The 18,180-nt window shown below is 37.4% G+C and overlaps 1 protein-coding gene and 1 long non-coding RNA gene across 3 annotated transcripts in view; one reads left to right on the top strand and one right to left on the bottom strand.

Annotated features, from left to right (window-relative positions):
- The window catches only part of Octalpha2R (alpha2-adrenergic-like octopamine receptor), a 352,721-nt gene that overhangs the window by 16,975 nt on the left and 317,566 nt on the right, over nucleotides 1-18,180 (bottom strand). The gene's annotated exons all lie outside the window — the stretch shown is intronic.
- LOC136853462 (uncharacterized) overlaps nucleotides 1-18,180 on the top strand; it is a 176,622-nt gene that overhangs the window by 388 nt on the left and 158,054 nt on the right. For both annotated transcript variants that reach the window (XR_010857470.1, XR_010857469.1), the window contains exon 2: nucleotides 4,437-4,617. This is a non-coding gene — a long non-coding RNA (uncharacterized lncRNA). The remainder of the gene's footprint in view (nucleotides 1-4,436; nucleotides 4,618-18,180) is intronic.

Raw genomic sequence — 18,180 nt, forward strand, 5'->3', positions numbered from 1 at the left:
TACAAGCAACAACTACTGTTACTAGCCGGAGATTGGATCTTTGTTTATCTAGCACTGATGAACTCAGTACCTGCCCTAATTAACAGAAATAGAAATTAAATAAAAAAAAGTTGTATGATAGCTATACATAACACCACAGAATTACATAATATACTTTTAGAGCGAAATTTTCCTTGAATGAATTGTATGGGCCAAAACAGTTTTCAGTTTGGGAAAATGCTAGGCCTAGGTTAACATGCTTTTGCTGTATCTACGGAAAAATGGAAACTTCCTTTGTAACAGCAAGTTAACAATTTTAAACGCATACATTCATGTTGAGTGATACCTAGCAAAATGCATGTAAGTGCTGCAACTGAGGAAAGTAGGCTGCCGGTCTATGTCAGAAAACATTCTACACATGTGCACTGAACTCGGTGACAGGCTAACTCCGCACTGTGCACCGATATAGGAGACTCGTACAACTCTTGCTACATACATCCACTTAACAAAAATTATTTGGCCTCGATGATCTTGCACCTAACCAGATTTGGTATTTGATTTATTGTAGGAAAAACTTTCGAATACACGTTCCGTTTTTATCTGAGACAGGTGTATGAAATAGAAATTTCATGCACCAACGAGGTAGGTAAACAGGTTTGAGGTATTACGTTTGACTAACAAAAAACAAATACAATCTTGATAAGTCTTTATTCCTGGAAAGTACGATTTAAACAATTCAAAACTAACTCGGCGGACCTAACTCATGTTTGTGGAGTGCGGTCTCACTTCTGCATTCATTTGGTTAGGCTTATATCTCCTCCGCATATTTGGTGATGACGGCGGGAGAGCACAGGTAGCCTACATGCCGGAAAAATCATCCGTGTAAAAAAGATATCTAATCGGCATCTCTCAGAAAATGAAGAAAAAGAGGATAATGAGAAAACAAGGTAAATATTAAGCGAAGAATGGAAAGCGATAAGCAAAACATCAGTGATGTGACTAAAAGGGATAGGAAGAGATAGGGTAAGGAAAGTGAAAGGGTGATCACCCAAACCGACAGTGGCCGTTACGTTCAAATTCCTTCCCAAGGTTTCACTCTACACACGAAGTAATTTCATTTATGCCACGTTTTAATGAGAACCTAATCTTTAAAATATGTTGATAATTACTTGTTTCTTCTATTATTTAGTGACATTTCTTCCAATCTACGTTAAAACTTGTTGAGAATACATAAATCTGTCTGCATGAAATAGTGTATCCGAAAATCATTTCATGACCTTGGCTTTGGTACCTTCACATTTGATCTTTCAAACACATTTTTTCAAGGTCTCTGAACTGATAAGCATTGTTAGCAGATATGCCATATATCTGAGGGAAATTTGGGTTATTTAATAAACTTTCATCAGGCTCACCAAGTGATTATATGAAATGTAACCATACTATTCAAACATGTTACATTCAACCAGTTGTCATCAGCTGCCGACTTGTAATTACAACTGTCACCGTATTTACTAATAATTCCTTCTACGTGTACGCTTACCCATAGACTGAATTCATGCATAAATAGCTTCAGATTTATATTAAGATCCTATAATACTATATACTGTATATATACAGTGTATATATATATATATATATATATATATATATATATATATATATATGAAAAACTCTACCTTTCAGTTTGTATAGCCATACGCGCCATAAGCCATAAAGGCTTTGGTTTAGTGAATCCAGTGGGAAGGAAGAATAACAATAGAGGGGAAGGATGATTTATATAATGGAGGGCAGACGGAGGCTTCTTTTTCACAACCTCTATTTCTAATTGAATGTTTCTAGCATTTAGTTCTAGTGAGGTTTATGGTACCTTGTTATGTTTTTGTCTTATGCTAAGTATATGAAAAAAATGTTTTTAATGGAGATATTAAACTGGAAATTACTACTAAAAGTTGAATATTAACTTGTATGAACTCAAAACACGTATGAGAGACGCGCCTATTGTCTCTATATTGTGAAGTGAGAATAAAATCCCTTAAGCTTGTGGAAAGTAAAACACTTTATTTTCTCATATTATTTAAAGGTTCTGAAACCTCGCTGGCGCAAGAAAAAAAATCCTTTTAACGATATTAAAAACGAAAACAATAACAACGTTAACCAAAAAAATACATGGCTTCCCTAAAACCTTGGAAAATGGAACATCTAAAAAAACTACACATGGAAAAAGCCTCACTAACCGAAAAAAAACGGAAGAAAAAAAAATCATTTGAAATGTAACGGACCATCAGCAACACTCCTTTTCCGCTCGCTCGCTCACTAACACCCAAAATGAAAAGAGGGAAAATAACGGTTAAAGAGAGAGAGAGAGAGAGAGAGGGAATTGTCTTTCAAAAACTTCCTTTTAACTTTTTAGTCTCCAGATGTGTTCGCATTATGAGACATCTGCTGATCTTAGCTACACGCACCCACTCTTCTCTTGTTCCCTGAGTAAATAGGGGAAGAGGAGAGGGCTTGTGAGGGGCAGGAGTGAGGGTGGAGGCGCGTGAGAGACAGACGTAGGGGCACAAGGAGGAGGAGGAAGATGAAGAGTAAGGGAGGAATAGGAGGAGGTGAAACATGATAGGTAAAAGTAGGGAGACAAGAAAAAGGAGGAAGAGGTTAAAAGTTGAGTATACCTTAGTTTAACCAGACCACTGAGCTGATTAACAGCTCTCCTAGGGCTGGCCCGAAGGATTAGATTTATTTTACGTTGCTAAGAACCTATTGTTTACCTAGCAACGGTGCCTACAGCTTATTGTGGAATCCGAACCACATTATACCGAGAAATGAATTTCTAGGAGGAAAAGGAAGAGGTGACACGTGAGAGATAGAAGTAGAGAGACAAGGAGGAGGACGAGGCACCTGGGTGTCAGAAGTAGGAAGACGAGGAAGATGAGGCACTTGAGGGATAGAAGTATGAAGACAAGGAGGACGAGGCACGTGAGAGGTAGAAGTAGGAAGACAAGAAGTAGGAGGCACGTGAGAGATAGAGGAAGGGAGGCAAGGAGGAGGCACGTAAATGATAGAAGTAGGGAGACAAGGAGTAGGAGGCACGTGAGAGACAGCAATTGGCAGATAAGGAGCAGGAGGCATGCGAGAGATAGAAGTAGGGAGACAGTGAGGAGGGGGGCACGTGAGACACAATAGTTAGAAGAAAAGGAGGGGCACGTGAGAGATAAAAGTAGGAAGACAGGGAGGAGAAGGAGGCATGTGAGAGACAGAAGTTGGAAGACAAGGAGTAGGAGTCATGTGAGAGATAGAAGTAGGAGGAAGATCAGGAGGCAAGTGAGAAATAAAAGTAGGAAGACAAGGAGGAGCATGTGTAACAGGAGGAATAGGAGTAGGAGGTTGTCTTAATTATTCAAGAGAAGGTTCGCGTTTACTCTCCTCAGCTTGAGCTCTAGAGGGTTCCTGAGGAGCTTTCTCGAGCACCACCAATGTAAACTCTCACTCCGAATGCATACATGGCCTTCGAATATCGACCCCGCAAATGGATTGAAGGCGAGAGAGAGAGAGAGATAGAGAGAGAGCAATTATAGTCTGTAGCTTAGGTTTCCTTTGATTTATCACGCGTTATGCTGGCTGATATTCGTTTTCGTCGGTTGTAATTGCTTTTTGCTCCGTTAGAGGCCGGTTTTCGCCCTATTCTTTTTTTATATGGTGAAAATTATTTAAAACAGTGATGATACATATTTGCGAAAGATTTTTTCCTACTTATTTTCCTCTTTTATTATTATTATTATTATTATTATTATTATTACTTTAAAACGACGTCATTATGGTACTTGTAACATTAGTCTGATTATTGATGAAAGTTAACGGTATTAGTGTCTGTTTTTATACATATACGACTAACTTTATATATACTACAAATATGATTAATTTCAAAATTAAACAGTACTTTACATTTAGCAAAAGCGCACATGGTCTACCATTGAAAAAAAAAATATCGAAGCTGAATATAATTACCACCTGGTCCCAAGGGAAGGTCAAGTGAGCCCTAAAACACTTAGATGATCTATAGTTGCTAACGTTATGATCGTCATCTAACGCAGACACACCTATTGAAACATGGAACGCATCACCTGGATATTACATAAAAAGTAGGAGATAGAATTCCAAGGTCAAATACACTATACATTTTATATATATACAGTACATATATATATATATATATATATATATATATATATATATATATATATATATATATATATATATATATATATATATATATATATAATGTGCGTACATGTATGTATTTGTGAGTGAATGAATATATATATATATATATATATATATATATATATATATATATATATATATATATATATATATATATATATATATATATATATATACATGTACACATTTTTTCTAGTTCTCGGACGGCCTCAACTGATGCTGGTACCTATTCGCAGGTTGGTCGACTGATAGGCAGTGGGCCAGGACGTCATGAAGATGCTATCCCAGCGCTTCACAATGGCCATTAGAATCAGGGATCAAATCTACCTCGACTTCCACCGAAAAAAAGGCACAAAATTCGGGAACTAACACCGAGAACCTTGAAGAGGAAGGACGGTGTATGCGCTCTTTTTAAAGGTATTTATACCTAATACGGGTCTATAAGTATAATCTGCAGTCTATGAGTACAATACATTTACTATATATCATTCTGAAACTACATATTGATAAAGAATGTATTATTTTTGAGGTGAATATAATGATAGAATGATGAAAACTGGACACGCTTACATTTTAAAATATCTAGATTTAAGAGCTACTACTGTCAAATGACGGCAGTGACATACCATTAAGTACTCAAACAGGGTGCCAATAAACAAGCTATAAGACCAAAGGAGTAACACCTGGTATGTAATAATAATGTCTGAATCACACTAAACCACGTGAAAGTTGAAATATTTTGAAAACTAGCTGATTAAAACAGCAGCTTAATTTGTAGGAACAAATTTCACGTTGCTTTGAAATATCTTGAAGCTTCTGCCCCAGACATGGCAGATTCGAAGTCCATTAAATCTCTTAGCATCTTAATATAGTTTTACTTTATTGTTTCCGTGTACTAGGTTGATGAGGTAAATTTGTCTGACCTAATACTTTAACTCTGAGGCTGTATAGGTACTTAGGTATAAAGAAAAAGTGTATAGAACAAGATTTAAAAGCCAATAACAAACCCATTTTGCCAATCAAGGTCCATCTTCTCTGATGAAAGTAGAAATTTCTGCGAGAGATTAAGTTATTGCATTAACTTTCATTTTTTGCCTGAGTGTTACAATTAAATTATTGAAACTGGAATCATACTTTAGTATCGGCAAGGCGATGATAGCTGATGAATTCCAGGGTGATGAGTACCTATGGTTATTGCAAGGGTTTACTCACATGATATTATAAGGCAAAAATAATCTGTAAGTTCGTTAAGAAATGACATTTAAAAAGATCGGTGAGAGAGAGAGAGAGAGAGAGAGAGAGAGAGGGAGAGCAATTACCAACAAGAGCACTAGTTAAGAGCCTACCTCCTCGAATGCCACTCAGCAAGGAATAAATGAACCCTTAACAATGAATGCGGTGCATTTATCGTTTTTACTTTTACATTTGCTCATAAGATTATCAGAGCTACATCGACGGGTTTCATTTGTAGAGGGTGAACTAAATTAATGGACGATGGGTTTTCGATGCTGGCAACTCGTTAAATCTTCATTTGACGCTTCGAATAACTTATTATCGATAGGGGGTTGCGGTAAATGTAATTGAAATATTTTGTTAAGGTCCAAAGAACCAAAACTTGGCAAATTATCTTGATAACTTCCAATTTTATTATCTAATATATATATATAAATATATATATATGTATATATAATATATATATATGTATATATATATATATATATATATATATATATATATATATATATATATATATATATATAATATATATATATTTCATCTATTCAGAAGCAACAATAAAATTATACGTGGTTATCATTCATCATAATACAGGCAACTTTTCCACTTTTACTTAATTTCACCAAAGTGAATAACGTTCTTGTACTGGGTGACATTTCACAACCTCTGTTTTCCTTCTATTGCTTGCGGTCTCGAGGACTTAATTAAATAACAGTCTGTTATCCGTTATTATGTAACACTGATAATTTGCATCAGCAGACAGGTGTATTTTCGCACGTCCGTAATCTTCGGTTCTGAGAACGAATCAGTATCTTTAAGGAGTGCTGGAATCACGGCATTGAGCCGAAGTTTTACCCAACTTAATCCCTTATAACTATCAGCAAAGAAGCAACAAACAAAATTTCCCCAATATCGCGGCATTAGGCAAAGGTGGCTTCATTCTTTCAGATTCCAAACAATGCATCCCCTAAATACTTTGACGACCATCAATTCATCCATCGGGTCTCATCCAACCCATCAGCGTCCTCTTCTCCACAATGATAAACTTCCTTCCATAAACTTTACGCTGAGATTACTGCCATTCTACACCCATATCCCCCATCTGTCAACTGCCATTGCACACAGGGACTGGTTCTTTTCTTTGAAGTGGTTTTGTTTTTCCTTGTAAGTTTCTTCATCCCACAATTTCTGTATTCAAAATGTCGTTGCTTTGAAATACTCTTGCGAAAGCTACTTACGTCAAGATGACCCCGCGGTCAACTTCAAAGGGAAAGGAGACGAAATCTCAGGAACAACAAAGATAACTGAATGAACTAAAGGAGATGCTCAACTTTAATAGCCAGGGTCCACGTCTCGAGGTATGCGAAACTCCTCAGAACTGTCGGTGTGTCAGTCTGTTTAAAAAAAAATCCAAAACGCATTCGTAAAAAAAAGAAATAAAAACTCACAAGGATATCTTTACACGAAAGAAGGTCACCAACCATTTGGAAACACGAGACCACATTACCACGCCCCAAGCTCCCCCCCCTCAGACCCCTCATCTCCAACCCCCTCCCCCGTCCCCTCATGGTAAAATCCAAAGCGCGTTCTTCGAAGAAATGAATTCCAAGCCATAATCAAGTCCCGTCCATTGTCGCTCGATGAAGAATCAGTCTTATATTTGTTGCTGTCGAACCCATGGAACCTACGTCATTGTTGCGAGCAGATTCGGAAAATGCGTCCGCCTTTTCTGTCGTGTGATGGTGAATGAAAAGATCGCCCCGCGGGAAGGATAATGACTGTTGTGAGGAATATGAATTCGCCGAAAGGCGGCCTGCATTATTCATGATGAGTAAAATTAGCTACTTTAAAGAGAAGAGTAAGGAATAGAACATTCTAAAATGCAAATATAATGATGACAAGTAACAGGAGGTGCTTGTTGAGCAAGATTACATGACGCAATAGCGGTAAGGAATCTTTTTAAAGGATTCACATCTTGCTCAGTTTGGACTGAACTGTAGTGGAAGTCTAAAATGATCATATAAGATGACACAAGTCGTTGAACTATTAAAACCAAACTCAGATTTGCAAGGACATACGTAATTGATCATAAATCTAACAACGGAATAGATATCACATAACTCAGAATAACGTCTTTGAAAACACATTTTTTAAAAACTTCTCTAGCAGCGTTTTTAATTTTTTGCTTTTTTCTAAGAACATTTTCGTTTTTTTACGTTAAAAAATACGATGGGCCGTCGCAACAGCAGCAGACGTCATCGAAGGAAGTTACACGATGCCAGTTCCATAATATTTTCAGAAATTCTTTTAGCAAAGCCAATCTCCAAACAGAATTTAATTAAACTGCATTATATCGATTTTACGCTTCAAATATTCGTAACTAAAGTTTTGTGCTCTCAGCTCAAAAAAAAAAAAAAAGTGAAATTATGTTTAGTTTTTGGAGCAAGGTTCATATGTTATTACAGATCTGAGTTCATCTGAAAGAGATGCCATTATCAGCGAGAGAGAGAGAGAGAGAGAGAGAGAGAGAGAGAGAGAGAGAGAGAGAGAGAGAGAGAGAGAGAGAGACGGTCTAATCAACGTTATGTTATAATGAACTTCAACGATATTCTTATTCGTATGAAGTGAAAAGGTTATACCTTTGAGTTTCATAATGAAAAAAAGATGTAAACCTAAAGCAAGTAGGTTAAGTCTAAAACTGAAATTCACTTTTAAATTAAATCATATAAAAATTAAACAGTTTCTGTTTCCCCATTCAAATTGAAAAAAAAGAAGATAAGATCACCCAATCTCAACAATTTAATCCATATAGCTAGAAAATTTCTCATTATCAAGTGTATAATCGCTTTTATCATTTTCCAAAAACTACTGTAATCTCGATTCATACATTGAACAAATATGCTTTACAAGAAGTGTTTTGCTTTTTGGAGTATCTAGTTTTCGATATAAAAATACACACACACACATATATATATATATATATATATATATATATATATATATATATATATATATATATATATATATATATATATATATATATATATATATATATGGAGAGAGGTGACAGAGAGAAAGATACTCTTCATTTTTATTCAGGTGCTATCTCATTTAATAGTGAATGTGAAGATCTATAAGGAAGTCACAGTTTCATAAAGAATACTTAATCGCAAGAATGTCTAAGCATTTATTTTAACGTTCAGATGCTGAGATATGAAGTAAAGAAAACAGCGTGTGGAGATGCTACCGCTCGATAACGGCCCTACTGATAATGAGTATGAAATTCAAATGTCTTGATTAGGTTAGGAAGCCGATATCCGAAGACAATTGTTTTTATATTGCGTTCAGCTCTTGGCATTCAACAGTGGCTACATCAGTATCGTCATAAATATATACCTATTAATCTGGATTTCTTTTAGAAAAGTATGAACACTTTCGGTAATTACACGATTCAGATCAAATAGGCCGCATCCAGTATCTTATGAAAGTGCACTAAATTACATTAGGAAAAACTCAGGGGAATACATAAAAAAAAATGGGATATCCCTTCGTTTCAGAAATTGACATGAACACTCACCCAAGATACAATGGTTTCAAATAACAACGTTCTACGTCTTCCCTTTCTCGTTTCTTGTCTCTCCCGTTATTTTCGGTACGTTGTCCAATATACTACTTCAGTCGGCATTCAATTTCTGTTGAAGGGTATCAAAGACGGTATTTTTATCCGGCAGAAACTTTGATCGGCTCTGTAGCTCTCAAAAACAATTGCAGGGAATTTCTTTTGTTTCCTCCTAAAAATACAGTGATTTGTCTGTCAAGATCCTGAAACAACACTCTGGAAGCATTTTGATTTATTCGATAAGGTTAATGGATAAAATAAAGTAAACATTGCCAAAGAAATTAGGAGAGGTTATCTCATAGCAGTCACCCCGGGGAGTGCATATCTTTATCTGATCTAAAAAAACAGTTAATGCCTCATCAGGTACGTTGCGAATAGAGGAAAAAAATCATAAACAGTTCGCTTTAAATGCTTCTTTTATCATCGTTCCCATGTGATTGGCATGAGTGCTCGATTCTTTTTACAGTACTAATGTATTTCAGATTTTTTTTTAAATCGAAGTGGTAAAAATATACCAACGTGAAAATGATAAAAAATATGCAATAAACTTTAATTTCAGTTACGGTTTATATCAACATCAAGTTGGTGCATATTGCGTGACCATAAGATTGATTGCCTTTTTATTTTTTGCTTTGGAGCGCTATAAACTTTTATATTTTTATACGTGAAGAGGAGCGGAGAACGATTATATTTTATTTATTTATATTTACTTATTTTTTCACTAAGGCTTAGCAACGGTTATGAGGTCCCAGACGCAAGAAATGAATAACGAATATTTTGATATTAGTCATTCAAGTTATTGTGCATTTCAAATATGATAAGGATACCATAGGAAAGATAAAGACGTATTCTAACCCTGAATATGCATTATAAGCTGGATGAAGGAAAAGATACTGAAGATTGATATAAGGGCTTAATCCATGAATACTTTCGTCAGTGCAATAAATATAATGGAATATCATTCTGGAAGCTGTCAGTTAAGACTCCCATTCATCAGTTAGTGAATGAATACTGCAAGAGTTGGAGCCATTGGTACAACTACGTGTGATCTAAAGCAAAATATAGTTTGATGTTGATATAAACCTTAACTGAAATTAAAGTTTATTACATATAGTTTGAAATCTATAGATTTATTTTATTAAAAGTTAAGCTGTAAGACCAAGTTTATTCCGAGACTAAAAATTATAGGTTTTTGGTTCATGTCGATTTATGTAAAAAATAAGAATATAGATATTATAAATAGTGCCAACTGAGACTACTGTTTACGAGTAAATCTCATGAACAAGGTTACGAACGATAGTTTTTTGGGAGTTGATTTTAATTTAAAAATACATTACGTCCTGTGCAAGCTCCTGTCAAAATCTAATGTGCACAGTTGTAAAGCTGACTGTTAAAATTGTCTCTAATCTTTGTGTGTGCAAATATTCCGAATACATATGTTTACTCTTTAAAAAACATACACTTACAACAAATTTACTTAAGACCATTTCCTCGCTAAAGCTCGGACGACTTTCCCTGCGGAAGGAGAGCATTCTCTGCTCCGAGCATTCCGTTCAATTTGGAGATAATAACTATACCAATAACCGCCCTGATGCCTCAAAACGAAAATGGTTCGCATTCAGGTACATAGCCTTTTGGGGAAGCTAAAGAGAAAGCCGTGATGTTACTTCTCGAGAGCCAGACTCTTCTCTTACATGTGTTTTGGGATTTCCAATGTACAAAAGAGCGCATTCCCCATTTCACGTAGAACGGGAGGTAGGGGGCGGGGTAAATGAGGATATTACTAAATCCTTTTATTTATTTATTTATTTTTTTTTTGCTTCAAAAAACTAAAATAAATCAAATGTCCTTTCTTATTAGGATACGAGTGCAGGTTTTCGAGAGAGAGAGAGAGAGAGAGAGAGAGAGAGAGAGAGAGAGAGAGAGAGAGAGAGAATTAATGGTATACCGAATTCGCTTTACGCCGATTAATGGATAAAAATTGTGTAGAGTGCTTTCGTTAAAATGTTTCGCTTTTCAGACAGACGAGCAAACCCTTATTTAGGCCATTCCTTTCCGTAATGCCGCTCTCTCCCGGCACAAGTAATTTCCTCTACCAAATGAGCCATTTAAAAGCAAATAAAGGCATTTAATTTAGAGCTAAACCTGCACGAGTGTCTGAGAGAGAGAGAGAGAGAGAGAGAGGTTTAAGCTTTTATCTAAGTTAATTTACAGTAACTTTTATCTTTATTTTCAAATTCAGAGTTTGCCTTCCATACAATCAGTCCTGAATCGGAATCCTACGTCCTACATTGCTTCCGAAATCCCTTATTTGCTTTCAATTTTTGATGCAGAGCTCCGCCCAAGCTTACCCTCTCCCCCAAAAAAAGATAAAAATTGCTTCAGTTACTTTCAAAACATTTCCCGCAAAGTAACGGAAGAGATTTCCAGACTGATCAGCTTAATCGTTACAGAAAAATATATAGAAAGTTTAGAGTTCTAAAGGACCGTTTGTTTCTCTTCCCAAAACGAGTACGTTTTCGACGACGTCCTAATAAAGTCCGCCCGCTTGAACGTCCTTATTAAAGGGCTCTTACTTCTGCGTCGTCTTTTTGAATCCTCCTCCTCCTCCTCCTCCTCCTCCTCCTCCTTCCGCCATTCCTAAGTTTTCCTGACGTTGGTCTTTCATCCAGACGGCCGAGGGCAATTCAACGAGCATTCATACGAAGTTAGAAAACTCTCCTTTTTTATTCATTTTTTCTTTTTTTTGTTTCTTTTTCGTGCGCGAGGTTTACGTTGGATACAAGAGTTGCTGTGATTCCATAGAGTTTCGTTTTTACAGCCTGAATTATGTTTCATTCTTGTGGAAAATGCAATTTTTTTTTCCAGTCGTTGTTGCTGGATTCATACTCAGAGAAGTCTACCATTAGGTTTTATGCGATAATTCTGTTCGAATACTGAACAAACTATGCAGGAAATGTGGTCGTTTCTATTTTATGCCGTTCGCCTTTTCACATATATTGAAAGATTGCGCTACACTGTATTGTCACATTTACAGTAGCCAAAATATTCATTGTAGGATAAATTACAGATTTCTGCTGATTTCTGGATCATTTGAATCTATAACTAGGCAAACATGCTAAGCGCTCTTTCCAGCGAAATTCAGGTTAGAACAGGCATCCGTTCCTCAAACAGGAGAAAAATGTGGCATAAAGAGTAATGGCAAAAAACTTTTCATGCAGTTTTCCGCCTAATGAGAGTGACTGCGCATCCTGTTTTCACAGAATTAAGAGGAATTTCTGTTGTCGCATACACCATGAAGCTGGCAAGTCAGTCTACACACCATGCTTCTGGGGAGCCGTTATAAGGGATGTCTGTCATCAAGACTACTATCATATATACGCCTAGCGGCGGTCCAACAAATCGGTGTTTTTGTTTCTGTCACGTAAGAGCCAATCAACAGTCCGAACATTCAATATTCATTGAAAACGCGTGATTGCTCCGTAAATAAACAACTTTATCGCTATTTTTGTCGGTATTAGTAGTCATCGAGCGATAACGTCACCGCTACAATGAGTTTGGATAACGCAGATTCTCTGGATGTGTTCGACTTGACCGGGCCGTCCCCGGAGAGTGTGAAAAATAGGAAAACAACTCTATGTTAGCTTCATGTCTGGTGGGTGGAGGTAAAGCTATTCTGGATGATGTTTCGTGCTGAGATGATAGTGACAGTGATCATTATGAGGCTTTCCCGATAATAGATCTTGGTGATAGCGTACTTACAGTAGAAAGAAGTGTTATAATAAGTGAGGGTAAAGAGAAAACCACTTATATACATTAAAATAGAACTTGGGAAAGGGAAACGGTCAAGGGATGACTAATAGTGTGAAAAGAAAGAGAAAGACCTTTTTATTATTACGATTATAGTAACAGCGATGCAACAGATGACGAGTGCATGCTTAACTATACGTGTGCCACCACAATCAGTTCTGAAGCCCGTGCCAGCTCCACCACCAGCAGTGGTCCCCAGCCTGTGGGACCTTCTACTGATGAGGCGGGGCACCCTGTACAGCAGGAAAAAGGGAGAAAAAGAGTTAATAGACCAGAGACATGGTCTGCTAATGATGATAAAAGGCAAAAGAACCTTGGCCTGACTTACGAAAAATTTGTCAGGAAGATTGATACCAAGAAAATTATTCCACTAAGAAGGTCGGTTACCCTTGTAGCTGCAAGAGCGAGTGTTTCTCCTAAGTGGGGGACGAAGTGGTTAATGAGAACTTCAATTTCCACAGAGCAAACCTCCAAAGAAACATTCGCAGGGAACCCACCAAGAGGAAGCGATCTCAGACCGAAGAAAGTAATTAGTGGACACTGAGGTACATTGTTACCTTCAAGAGCCCAGAAATGAAACTCTGCAAGGCTGCCTTCCTCTTTATTCGTGCACCGCTATGAGAACCTAGGTTGCTGCGGCAAAGTTGTCTGAGGGAAGGACCACAATAAAGGACCTGAGGGGAAAGCAACCCCAACAGCAGAAACACAACAGGGGTTGTAGCTGGCATACCAAAACACATACAACTTCTGCCAGTTTGTTCCAGGAATCTACATCCGTAAACACACCATGAGCCGGCAATATTAGGAGTCTCACCTCAACATTAGGGCACTGTACGAAAAATACCTTGACTGGGTGGATGTCAGCCTGAGTGAAGTTAAATTACGTAAGAAAAGTTTCAACCCCCATTATAACATCGGCTTTCGCCTTGAGAAGAAAGCCCTTGTTGATGGGAGGCTGGCTGGAGCAGATGACTCTCACCTTGAACAGAGCAAAAGGAATAGAGCAGAAAAAAAAATCTGTGACTTCCAATGCCATGAAGGCTATAAAAAACACTGTCTATTGTCGCCATGGGCTGACAATAGACCATGTCACGTCTCCGTATTTCTGTCAGCGTATTAGAAGCTCAAATTGTGGCATAGTCTTCTCAATAGTGCCGGCCTCCCCCTACTCCTTATTGATGACCCCTGCCTTTCTTTGGATTAATGCAACTGACTACTCCACAAAGAAAATAAACAGGACAAGAACTGAAGTTTTAGTGAGTACTACTGTGTTTTCCCATTATCCCCCTTTTTTATTTTTCATAATTTCATAAAGTAATGATTATTTTTATGCATTAATCAACATTGTAATACAATTAATTTTCATTCGCACGCTTGTAAGAATTATTAACATACTTCATGTTTATTGATGTTTATTAGCTAGGAGTGACAATATTAATTTTTTGGAAAATTTTGGGATTTTCTTATTTGTTTGCCGTAGCCACTATTATCTTTACCACTAATCGTTATTCACAATTTTGATAGGATTATTATTATCACCATTTTCTACATCATTGATCACTATTCACAGGTTTGACATGGTTGTTATTAACATACTCCGTGACATTTACTGATGTATATTGCGGTTCATTAACTATATGTGAGAAAATGTTTGGCTGTTTTTTAAAAGAACAACACGTTGGGGCGGTGGGTTTGGAGCAAATTTGTTCAAGCACTACCTTACAACAATATCTTAGGGATTTTATACCATAATCACACGATAAAACACATTTTAGTGATATATTTGGAACTGTAGCTAAACATTTATCTACCTGCGCATGCTTGCAAATATCTCAATAACTGATAAACTTTTCTAAAAAAAAATTCTTACATAGGAAAATTTACATAGAATTAGCTTCGATTTAAGAAAGTGAAACGTCATAGCATCATCAACAAACGTTATGCAATCGCGATTTATTCAGAAAAAAAATGGAGCCTAGTGGTTTTCTCGAGCGATAAACTCATTCAAAGACGTGAGTGATAGTGAAGTGGTCCGAAGAAGCCAATCACATATACAGGTAAAATTTCCCATAAAGACGATCTTAGCCTTGTGTGAGATGACTCGACGAAATGAAAAGCTTTGCAGCGACCAATAAGTCATTAGCAATGGAGACGTATCGCCACAAGTCTCAGCACAGAGCAATGTAGATTCCAGCCATGGATATTCCATGGAAATGTTTGCCGGAATAGTTTCGGTTAAGGTGGAGGTCGGGGGAATGGGAGGGTCTCCCCCCCCCACACAGTTAGGAGTTCCAGGGACCTTTGGTGGAGAGATTTGCGGAGTTTCAAGTACGCCGAGGTCTTTGATGTGTTTTGGTCTAATGGCGGTGACTTGGGTGTGGCATCAAGACGTGGTTTCCTGAACAGAGATATTCTGAATTTATACAACACTTCAAGGACCTTCCGGATGCGTTCATGTGATCCAAAGCAACCTAAACGCTTCTGCTCAGCGGGACTCATGAGAGAGGAAGGCTGGAGAGCAGTCATTGCTAATATACCTCCCAATTTCTTGTTGGTTTGAGAATAAGAGAGGGAAAGGGAGTTAATACTACCAATTGGTATCAAAGCACTTGTGATGACGATGAGTATTGTATTTGCTATAATATTTTATATGTACTAAAAACGAGAAAAAGATACAGATAGCTAGATAAACAGATACAGTAGAAGGAGGGGGAGAGAAAGAGAGAGAAATTAATGATAACTACAGTAAAATACCATCCAGTCTGGTGATGTGATGATGTTAACATTGAGAGGTAGAAAGAGGAATATTACACAAAAGAATCTATTTTAATTCCACATTTTCTTCTGAAGGCGTTACAGTACGAGTGAGTAACGTATACTGAATGAGACAGATATAAGATGCAAAACACAGACAGCTATTATATCACGAGGGTAAGGTGGGTTATTTAATATATATATATATATATATATATATATATATATATATATATATATATATATATATATATATATATATATTACAGCTGTTATATCACGAGGTAAGGTGGGGTTATTTAATATATATATATATATATATATATATATATATATATATATATATATATATATATATATATATATATATATATATATATATATATATATATATATATATATATATATATATGACTATTTATCACATCACCGTGATTCATATACAATCAGAAAGCTACAAACGTCCTTTAATATCAATTAAACTACCTCGGAAATAATATATTTTTCATATATGTTACCGAAGGGAATTTTTTAGTTGATAATAAGTCCACCGTCCCGTGAGGTCGAACCAGCGACGGACGAGGACTCAGGACTACAAGGGCGCACTAACCCGTTCGGCCACAAGAGAGGTATAAGTGAATATCGTCTCCCATCAACTCACCCGTCGAACTCAGGTGTTTTGCATTTTGGAGACGATATCCACCCACCTCTGCCATGTTGACCGTGTAGTGCGTTTATCGCCTTGCTAACCATATTATGACTATTTATCACATCACCGTGATTCATATACAATCAGAAAGCTACAAACGTCGCTAATATCAATTAGCTCTACCTCGAAATAATATATTTTCATATATGTTACCGAAGGGAAATTTTTAGTTGATAATAAGTCCACCGTCCCGTGAGGTCGAACCAGCGACGGACGAGGACTCAGGACTACAGGGACGCACTAACCCGTTCGGCCACAAGAGAGGTATAAGTGAATATCGTCTCCCATCAACTCACCCGTCGAACTCAAGGTGTTTTGCATTTGGAGACGATATCCACCCACCTCTGCCATGTTGACCGTGTAGTGCGTTTGTGCACGTAGCCATAATATGACTATTTATCACATCACCGTGATTCATATACAATCGAAAGCTACAAACGTCCTTTAATATCCAATTCGCTCTACCTCGGAAATAATATATTTTCATATATGTTACCGAAGGGAATTTTTTAGTTGATAATAAGTCCCGTCCCGTGGGGTCGAACCAGCGACGGACGAGGACTCAGGACTACAGGGACGCACTAACCCGTTCGACCACAAGAGGGTATAAGTGAATATCGTCTCCCATCAACTCACCCGTCGAACTCAGGTGTTTTGCATTTGGAGGCGATATCCACCCACCTCTGCCATGTTGACCGTGTAGTGCGTTTGTCGCCATGCAATAACCATATTATGACTATTTATCACATCACCGTGATTCATATACAATCAAGAAAGCTACAAACGTCCTTTAATATCAATTCGCTCTACCTCGGAAATAATATATTTTCATATATGTTACCGAAGGGAATTTTTAGTTGATAATAAGTCCACCGTCCCGTGAGGTCAGACCAGCGACGGACGAGGACTCAGGACTACAGGGACGCACTAACCCGTTCGGCCACAAAGAGGGTATAAGTGAATATCGTCTCCCATCAACTCACCCGTCGAACTCAGGTGTTTGCATTTGGAGACGATATCCACCCACCTCTGCCATGTTGACCGTGTAGTGCGTTTGTCATACGTAACCATATTATGACTATTTATCACATCACCGTGATTCATATACAATCAAAAGCTACAAACGTCCTTTAATATCAATTCGCTCTACCTCGGAAATAATATATTTTCATATATGTTACCGAAGGGAATTTTTAGTTGATAATAAGTCCCACGTCCGTGGATATTCCAGCGACGGACGAGGACGAGGACTCGTCCGTCGCTGGTTCGACCCGCGGGACGGTAGTTTCAAAAAATTGGAGGTCGGGGAATGGGAGGGTCTCCCCACACAGTTAGGGAGTTCCAGGACCTTTGGTGAGAGATTTGCGGAGTCTAAACGCACGCTGAGGTCTTTGATGTGTTTTGGTCTAATGGCGGTGACTTGGGTGTGGCATCAAGACGTGGTTTCCGAACAGAGATATTCTGAATTTATACAACACTTCAAGGACCTTCCGGATGCGTTCATGTGATCCAAAGCAACCCTAAACGCTTCTGCTCAGCGGACTCATGAGAGAGGAAGGCTGAGAGCAGTCATTGCCAATATACCTCCCAATTTCTTGTTGGTTTGAGAATAAGAGAGGGAAAGGGAGTTATACTACCAATTGGTATCAAAGCACTTGTGATGACGATGAGTATTGTATTTGCTATAATATTTTATATTATGGCTAAAAACGAAAAAGATACAGATAGCTAGATAAAAAGATACAGTAGAAGGAGGGGGAGAGAAAGAGAGAGAAATTAATGATAACTACAGTAAAATACCATCCAGTCTGGTGATGTGATGATGTTAACATTGAGAGGTAGAAAGAGGAAT

The sequence above is a fragment of the Macrobrachium rosenbergii genome, chromosome 27, assembly GCF_040412425.1.
Source record: "Macrobrachium rosenbergii isolate ZJJX-2024 chromosome 27, ASM4041242v1, whole genome shotgun sequence".
In the NCBI taxonomy this organism is placed as follows: domain Eukaryota; kingdom Metazoa; phylum Arthropoda; class Malacostraca; order Decapoda; family Palaemonidae; genus Macrobrachium; species Macrobrachium rosenbergii.